Below are 9477 nucleotides of genomic sequence, written 5' to 3'. Positions count from 1 at the left end.
AAAGATCAGCCAGGTGTGGTGGCACTCACCTGTGGTCCCAGCTATTGGGGAAGCTGAGGATCACTTGAGCCCAGGAGGTCAAGGCTTCAGTGAGCCATGATTGTGCCACTGCACTCCAGCCTGGGCAACAGAGGAAGACCCTGTCTTAAAATAAATAAATAAAAATTAAATTATTAAAAGCCCAGATCTAAGGAAGGAAAATGGCCATGTGTTCCTCTGACTTAATCTTTTTAATTTTTTTTTACATCATGGAATTACAAACTGTTCAGGTTGGGTGGGAACCATTTCAGTCTTTAGAATCAGACAAACTTGGACTTAAATGCCAGCTCTCTTATTTGCTAGCTTCATGAGCACAAATAGGTCACTTAGCCTCTTGAGCCTCAGTTTTCGCAGCTATAAAATGGAGATAATAATGTCCACTTACATGAGGCATTTAATTAGATATGGGGTATAAATTGCTGGTATGCACTTGGTGCTCATTAAATCTTAATTCCTCTTCTCTCCATCAAGGGACTATGTGAGTGTGAGCCTGTTTCACTTTCCAGGCTGTGACCTCCGGAGGACAGCTTTGTCTTTCATCGTTTCCCTGCCAAGGGGAGCCAGTGCATCACAAGGACCTTAAGACAAATATGTTTGTTGAACAAATGGTGAAATGTATTCCAAGGCTCTTGGTTTAGTTCTGCTGCTATTTTTTTTAAGTACTATAGACTAGTGGTTTATAAGCCATAGAAATTTATTTCTCACCATTTTTGAGGCTGGAAGTCCAAGATCAGGCTGCTAGCATGGTCACATTCTGGTCAGAGCCCTATTCCAGATTATAAACTGCCTTCTCCTCCTTGTATCCTCACACGGAGGGAAGAGGACAAGAAAGCTCTCTGGCATCCCTTTCATAAGGGCACTAATCCGCCATTCATAGAGGGGCTCCACTCTCATGGCCTGATCACCTCACAAAGGCCCCACCTTCTAATGCTATCACCTTGGGGGTTAGAGATTCAACATATGGGTGGGTGCAGTGGCTCAGGCCTGTCATCCCAGCACTTTGGGAGCCTAGGTGGGAGGACGCTTGAGCCCAGAGTTCGAGGCCAGCCTGGGCAATATGGCAAGACCTCGTCTCTACAAAAATTTTTAAGTAAAACCTTTTTATTTAAAAAATGTATTTAATAAAAGAATTTCAACACAGGGGGGACACAGACATTCATTCATAACAGGCCTCATTCTATAGATGAGGAAACTATAGCTCAGAGAGGCAAAGTGACTCTCCAGGCTACGCAGCGTGTGAATGGCAGAGCGCAGCTTAGAGCAGGACTTAAGCAGCGCAGTGCTTTCTGATGTCCCCCAAATGCTGCTGCTTTGGTTTTTCCCATTGTTCACACGTAGCATCCTGAGTCCCGTACTAGGTTTCACATACGTCCACACAGCTCCCAAGGCTCAGGGGGATTTTTGAGCTGTAAGGAAGCCTGTGCCAGAGCTAGTAAACAAAGCTGAAATATTTCACAAGCTTTATAACAAGTATTTATATACAGGCTTACTAACTGGCCGACAGGCAGGCACACCATTATAGCCACCAGCCTCCAACCTGCTGCTGGATCGTTCTGTTCAGTTCTCAAGGCTTCCTGAAGCCACCATTGTGCCTGGCCATGTGCCATGGCCTGGGTGCCCTGGACTCCTAAAGACCAGTGAATCTGGGCTGAAGGGAAAAAGAAAACCAACTTTTCATCAGAGAGATGTGAGCCCCCTTTAATTATCAGGCCCAGCAAGGCACTGAAATGTGGCAGCATGTGACAGCAGTCATATTTTATCATTCCCCTGAGCTAAATACTTATCTCTTGAAGCCACTTGCTATGTGGGCTCTAGACTCACTGATGCCAAGTAGCCATAAAATGCCATACACTGGATACCATAACTTGTATCCTATAGTTCAACAATTATAGCCAATCACTAATCAATGTTATTTCTGTAAGCCAGTGAGAATCCCTGTCAAGTGGCTTTGTTTTGCTGGGGCTTTTTGCCTTTTTTGTTTTTTTTGAGTAAGAGTCTTGCCCTGTCCCCCAGGTTGGAGTGCAGTGGCAGGATCTCAGCTCACTACAACCTTTGCCTCCAGGGCTCAAGTGATTCTCCTGCCTCAGCCTCCGTAGTAGATCGATTACAGGTACATGCCGCCATGCCCAGCTAATTTTGTATTTTTAGTAGAGATGGGGTTTTGCCATGTCAGCCAGGCTGGTCTCAAACTCCTGACCACAAGTGATCTGCCTGCCTGGCCTCCCAAAGTGCTGGGATTAAAGGCATGAGCCGCACCGGCCCTTGTCAAGCAACTTTGTATCAGCCCATTTCTTGTCCCCTTGTGCCTTTAAAGCTTGTGTGTAACAAAGGTGGAAAAGAGCACTCCCCAAGGCAACTGTCCCCAACCTTGGCCTGAATAAACTCTCCAAATAAATTTTGCCTTAGCCTCTTTCCTTAGGTCAACAAGGATGTGTTAGCCCCTTTGTGTTCCTATCGAGGAATACCTTAGACTGGGTAATTTATAAAGAAAAGAGGTTTATTTGGCCCATGGCTCTGGGAACTGTACAGGAAGCATGGCAGCATCTGCTCCTGGTGAGACCTCAGGAAGCTTACAATCATGGCAGACGGCAAAGGGGAGCCTGTGTGTCCCATGGCAAGAGAGGAAGTAAGACAGATAGGAGGGCTGGGTGTAGTGGCTCATGCCTGTGATCCCAGCACTATGGGAGGCCAAAGCAGGTGGATTGCTTGAGCCTAGGAGTTCAAGACCAGCCTGGGAAACATAGTGAGACTCTGTCTCTACCAAAACAAACAAAAAAAAGCCAAGCATGGTGGCCTTTGCCCATGGTTCCAATTACTCTCCAGGTGAGACGGGAGGATCCCTTGAGCCTGGGAGGTCAAGGCTACAGTGAGCCATGTTCACACCACTGCACTCTTGCCAGGGTGACAGAGGGACACCCTGTCTCAAAAAAATTTTAAAAAGAGAGAAAGGAGGAAGGCACCAGACTCTTTTTAGCAACCAGCTCTCATGTGAACTTATTGCTGTGGGGAGGGCACCAAGCCGTTCATGAGGGATCCACTCCATGAGCAAAACCCCTCCCACTGGGCCCACCTTGAACATTGCAGGTCATATTTCAACATGAGATTTTGAGGGGATAAAACATCCAAACCATATCAAGGGAGTAGGAGCAGACATGGACATGGGGCAATGACCACATGATATAATGTGGGCTGAGCCAAGACAGACATAAATGCAGAAAGCTGAAGGACCCTCTAACCCAGTCGGGTGGAAACCTGCAGGGAGCACTTTCTGGAGGAGGGGACATCTGAATTTCATTTTTTTAATGTAAAGAGTATTTTCTTCTCCTGGTAACATGGCTTTCAATGGAAAACTTGTGGTTGAGGAGAAATGAACTAGCCCCAAAGTACTTTAGTCTTGCATCTTAGAAATTTGGGAAATTCAGATTTGTCCAGGGAATCCTGATGGATGCATTTTTGTCTCGATGCCATATATGTCATCCTGAAAACAAAGCAAAACAAAATCCTTTTGCAAAACACTGTGATGTAAAAATTACGGGACTTAAAAACAACAAAGTTTGGAGCAGATCATTTAAAACCTATGGTCTTTGTAAGCACAGCTCTAACAAAAACAGGACCAATCCTAGTAAAACAGCCACAGGGTGAAATCACCAGCATTTGCACCCAGCATCATAGTCACTTCATCCTGGCAGCTTTAAACCTTTGATTTTTGTATTTTCTTCCAGATGTGGGGCCTTTATGGCATATGTTTGTAGTGGAAATTGGATTCATCAAGGTGAAAAATATGATCTAAGGTTTATATTTCTTCAAAAACTAAACTTTTTTTTTTAAATACAAGAGGAAGTCTCTTCACAGCTTCTTCATCTGCACTCTCTGCTTCCCCCAAAGAGCCTAACATAGTGGAAAGGGTAGTGGGTTTTTTTTTTTTTTTTTTTTTTTTTTATTAAAAAGACTTTTTTGTAGAGACAGGGTCTCACTGTGTTGCCCAGGCTGGTCACAAACTCCTGGGCTCAAGCAATCGTCCTGCCTTGGCCTCCCAAAGTGCTGGGATTACAGGCATGAGCCACTGCGCCCAGCTGATACTGGGTTCTTAAAGACACCAAATCAGCAGCTACCAGTGAAAGGTGCTTCTGCAGGATTTTCAGTGTTTGGGGTTTTTTTTTTTCTCCCTTTTGTATTCTGATTTTCAGTTTTTTATAAGGCCTTCATAATTCCTCTTTCATTACGAGAAAGTTTGCTCTGATTGCTTCAAAACATGAACTTGCTGGAAAACACTGCATGTGAACCAACATGACTTTCATCAAATATGGACACCATGGCTCTCTTTACCTATTGAGTGGGAGCTATTCCCACAAAAGAAGCACACATTTTGGGAGATTAGGCTTAGGAATCTTCCCTGGGGATGGACTGCTTCTTCAGGAAGTTTTCACAGAACCTCTGGCCTCTCCTTTTCCCCTGCCAGTGATCAGGGCCCACTTGCCCTTCACAGCTCCCCACCCTCTACAGCGCACATGCCTGCACACTTGTTCCTTCAACCGTCACAACAGTTTTGTGGATTAAGACATGTAGAAGGCAGATGCCATTCCCAGCACTCCCTCTCGTGGGACAAGGGGAAGGGATTAACAACTACTGAGGGCCCCCAGGCTGCAAGCCTTGTGGCAGACATATGCCATATGTCCCCTGATTTCTGTCTCACAACAGCCTGGTGTGGCCAAGGAGTGATTGTTTCTGAGGCAGTTTGATGTTATCCTCTCTTTTCAGGGGAGGAATTGGGAGCTCAGAGAGAAGCAACAGGGCAGAATGGGAACCTGGCTCTGCGTGAAGATAACACCTGTGGTCTTTCTCCACCACACCTCAGGGAGCCAAACTAGCAACTCCTAGCATACAGGATGAGGTTATCCCACTGCAGAACAGTCCTTGCAAACCTGTCTCCCTGGCCAAGAGCAGCAAGCCCACATCTCAGCAGGACCATGAGAGTAATGATTCCCATTTGGTGAGCATTTACATAAGCCAGGCACCATGCCAAACGCTCAGCAATATTCTCCCTCCAAACTTCTCCCAGACTCTGTGAAACAGGATTTTAAAACCCAACTTGCAGGTGAGGAATCTGTGCCCAAGAGAAGTTCAGCAGCTTGCTGAAGGTCATGAGACTTGTTAAGCAAAGGACCAGGGTCTGAATCCACATCAGACTGACTCCATGTGAGTCTAAGGGGGAGTTGAGGGCTGAGACAATTTCCTATTTGGCTCAGAGTGTCCACATTGGCAGCAGAGACCAAAAGCGAGACAACCTCCACAGGACAAGCTCAGAGACTAAAGCCCCACTGGGAAGGCAGAAGGCTGAAGCACTGGGCTGTAATCCCAGCACTTTAAGAGGCTGAAGCGGGTGGATCACCTGAGGCCAGGGGTTTGAGACCAGCCTGGCCAACATGGTGAAACCCTGCCTCTACTAAAAATACAAAAATTAGCTGGGTGTGGTGGTGCATGCCTGTAATCCCAGCTACTCGGGAGGCTGAGGCATGAGAATCACTTGAGCCTGGGAGGCAGAGGTTGCAGTGAGCCAAGGTGGTGCCACTGCACCCCAGCCTGGGTGATAGAGTAGAGTTGGTCTCCAAAAAAAAGAAGGCTGAGAATTTGGTGGATTAAGAAGGGAGTGGTGAGACTTTCACGGAAGAGTGGACAGTATTGTTCATTGCTCTGCTTGCCTGTGCCTTGTCCTGACCCCCACCTGAGGAGGGGAGAAGGGAAGCTTCTTTTTCACTTAGGCCAGCTGAAGGGGGTTCCCAGCGAACCATCCAGACAATGTAGCCTGTGTGCCTTGACATTTAGCGGGTTTAGGGACTGCTCACAGATAGGGTACTTCGGGAATGGCCTATAGTCTGGCTGGGCAAGGATGCCTGGGGATTTCCATGGCCCAGATGGGTCCTAATGGCAAGACGCAGAATTAAAACGGTCACAACACACTTCAAGAGGACTCCTAGAAGGAAAGATGACCACTCAGAAGGGATAGATGAGAGCCAGGCTGAGGGAAGAGGCAGAGCACCCAGCCAGAGAAGCCAAAGCCAAGTCAAAGGACTGTAGGTGGGAGATCTCCAGTGACAGGGAAGGGCTGTGGGGGCCCAGGCACCTTCACGCAAGATGAATGCCAATAACCACAGAGCAATATTGAAGAGGGCCCCAGTACCAAGTTATGCCTGCAGCAGTCAAGTGAGGCCTTATCTCCTTCCTGTCTCTCCTGTCTACCTGTACCTGATGGAAGTGGTAGTGAGGGGATAACAGCAGCTAGAGAATGGGGGTGGAGGGGCCCAGTCCACCAAGAGAACCCCTTGGAGACCACTGAGCTCATCGCCACTTTGACACTCAGTTACTTGCTTCTGATGAAGAAGAACAATCATTCAAAATGGTTAGTTTTCTAGAGAATACTCAACATCTAGAATGAATTGTCACTGGGTGCGATGGCTCACACCTGTAAACCCAGCACTTTCAGAGGCCAAGGCGGGAAGATTGCTTGAGCCCAGGAGTTGGAGACCAGCCTCAGCAACATTGTGAGACCCTGTCTGCAAAAAAATAAAACACATTTAACATAGACTGAATTTCTTTTTACACTTGTAAGATTTCAATCTAATATTTCTTTAATTATTGCCCTTCCTTTGCCCTTGAATAAGGGGCAGGAGATGCCTGGTGCTTTACATTAACATGTGGCTGTACCTTAGCTTCTCACTTTTATCCCTCACCTGCTGTGAGCACGGGTGTTCCCTGAAGGGAAAGTCTTGCTCTGGGCAGGAATCTCCATATGCCATAGATGGGAGGAGAAGGGCATGACAAGAACCCAGCACTGGGCATCCACTTTGTGCCAGAAACTTGCTCATGCTTCTGGGGAAATGGCTGGGGAGGGCTGGTGTATAAAGAAATGAGGGAGAATGCCTGGCCCCTGAGACAGGGCTCACAGGCCACAGTATCTCTGCAAGGTCCCCAGGGCTCCTTATTCGCTTTGTGCTTCTTATGGTTTCCCAAGGAGTCCCTGAGTGTCAACCTGTCCAAAGGAGATGCAGCACTTACTCAGGGATGAGGTGGGAGGCACATTGTTCTTACAGAAAGGTAGATACTATGTTTTTCATTTTCATGTTGTATTTATTTATTAACAAGTATTTATTAGCAACAAATGCTACGGGCCAGTCGCTGTGCTCCACTCTGTGTATAACTTGCAGATTTAATAAGAGGCTTTTGGAACAACAAGAAACCTTACCTCAGTAACTGTCCATTACCAGATACATCCCAATTCAAGAAACACTGCAAGGAGGACATGTCTTGGAGGTGAGGAGCTGTGGCAGCTCTCTGGTGGGAGTGGGGACTTCTCTGGTGCCACCCTGGCTCTCACTAGGCCTCTCTCCAGAGCTGGCCCTCCACCTGTTTCCCCACCTTGGCCAGGATCCAGCTCCAAAGCTGCCTGGAGCCCTGCGAATCAGATGCTCAGGACCCTGCCAAGGCCCTATGAGGCCGTACGGGCAAGCCCTGGGGGCCAGAGCAGGGTGAGGCTGGTATCTCTAGATCATGCCTCCAAACAGCTCCATTTTGGAAGCTGCCTGTGTGCCCTCTCTCACAACATGTTAAGCTAGGTACAGGGCGTTCACAGGATTTGATGGGACTGAGAGACTCAAGAACAGTGGAATATAGTGAATTCCTTTTTGGATGTATTGAATAAGTCATATATGTTCCTAGTAGAAAAAAATAGGTAAAGTAAAAAAATAGCTATAACTCCACCACCTAGAGATAAGCACTTTCATCATTTTGATCTGTAGTGTGAAAAACAGACCTTCCTTCCCCCTACCTGCTGACTGCCCTCCCAACACACACACACACACACACCATGCACACATACAACACAGTCACACACATATGCACATATCACACTTACACACTCACAACACACACACCCCACACCACACACACTACACACATATACACTACATTACACACACACCACACAATACATGACCACACTCACACTTACACCACCACACACATACACCACACACATAATCACACACACACACACACACACACACCGTACACATAATCACATCCCTCACACACACCACACCACATTCACACACCACACTATACACATAACCACATCCCTCACACACACAATTCCACACACATACACCACACTATACACAGGACCACAACCCCCAACACCACACCACACCATACACATGACCATACCTCACAGCCCTCCCACACCACAGCACACACACACACCTCACAAACCACAAACACACACCATGCCACACTATCCACGTACAAACACCCCACACCTCACGCCCAAACAGACTTGAGACGCCGTGTGACAGCCCTGATGAGCGCCCTGCTGAAGATCAGTGGGTTGCTGGGAGAAATGTGCTGGGGAATGGGTCCAGGGAGGGAGACCCCCACCCTGTGGAGAAACTAGTTTTCAGTGGGACTGGAGTGGAGGCCAGCAGAGAGGCTTGAGAAAAGGAGGCTCCCTCTCTTAGAGGAAGAGAGCTGTGACTCTCAGGCTGAGGAAGGGAGAGTGGAAACCGGGGCACGCCCTGAGGGGACTGGTCCCCCTGTGAAAGATCCCTTCTGTTCCTGGGAAATGTCAGGAGAGTATGAGATTTCATCTTCCTCTTGGACATTGTAGCTCCTCTTACGATGGTCCCAATACCCTGTGAAGAAATGTTCACCCCTGCCCAGTTGGTTGTGTCATCTCGGAGGAAACCAAAGGGACAGAGTGGTGACGGAAAGGACCCCTGCTCCCGCCTGCCTCCTCCAGGGCTTCTGTGGAGAAGGGCCCACAGTCCAGGTCCCTAGGAGAGCGCTAGAGCCAGCAGGCAGCAGCCCCAGACAGCAGGGAGTGTTTCCGGGGGGACCATGCAGGAGACGCAAGAAGACCGAACTCCTCTGACCCCAACCTGCTGGAAGAAGTTTCACTTTTGAGAGGAGAAAGAGGTAAAGGAACATGGGTACTGGGCCACCTGTAGCCCATTTAATGCCTCCGTGCGAATTAGAAAAAGGCATGCTTCTTCAAGACACTTCAGCGGACACACACTGTCCTGACATTCGAGAAAACAAGCACTTCACTTTGGTCCACTGGAGAATTGTCATGAGAAGCTCTCGGTGGCAAAGGGCACCTCCTGAGAAGGAGCCCCGTGCCACAGACTGCATATGACAGTCCTGCTCACAGGTGTCTGTGAATTTTACAGACGAGAAGGCTGAGCTGAGAGAGGATGGAGATCTCAACCAGGTCTCACAGCCAGTTTGGGGTGAATTCAGACCTAGCCAGTCTGACTCCAGAGCCCAAACTCCTCACTGTTAGGTCATTCTGTGTTTGCTGGAAGTGTTCGTTTCTCTATGATGCCTTCTTCCACCTCACCAGGTCGAACTGGCTATTTCCTCCTCCGTTCCATGCTACCTGCTCCT

This window comes from Cebus imitator, unplaced genomic scaffold (genome assembly GCF_001604975.1).
Source record: "Cebus imitator isolate Cc_AM_T3 unplaced genomic scaffold, Cebus_imitator-1.0 Scaffold79, whole genome shotgun sequence".
In the NCBI taxonomy this organism is placed as follows: Eukaryota; Metazoa; Chordata; class Mammalia; order Primates; family Cebidae; genus Cebus; species Cebus imitator.
The sequence above is the reverse complement of the archived record's forward strand: the minus strand, read 5'-3'. Positions refer to the sequence as shown.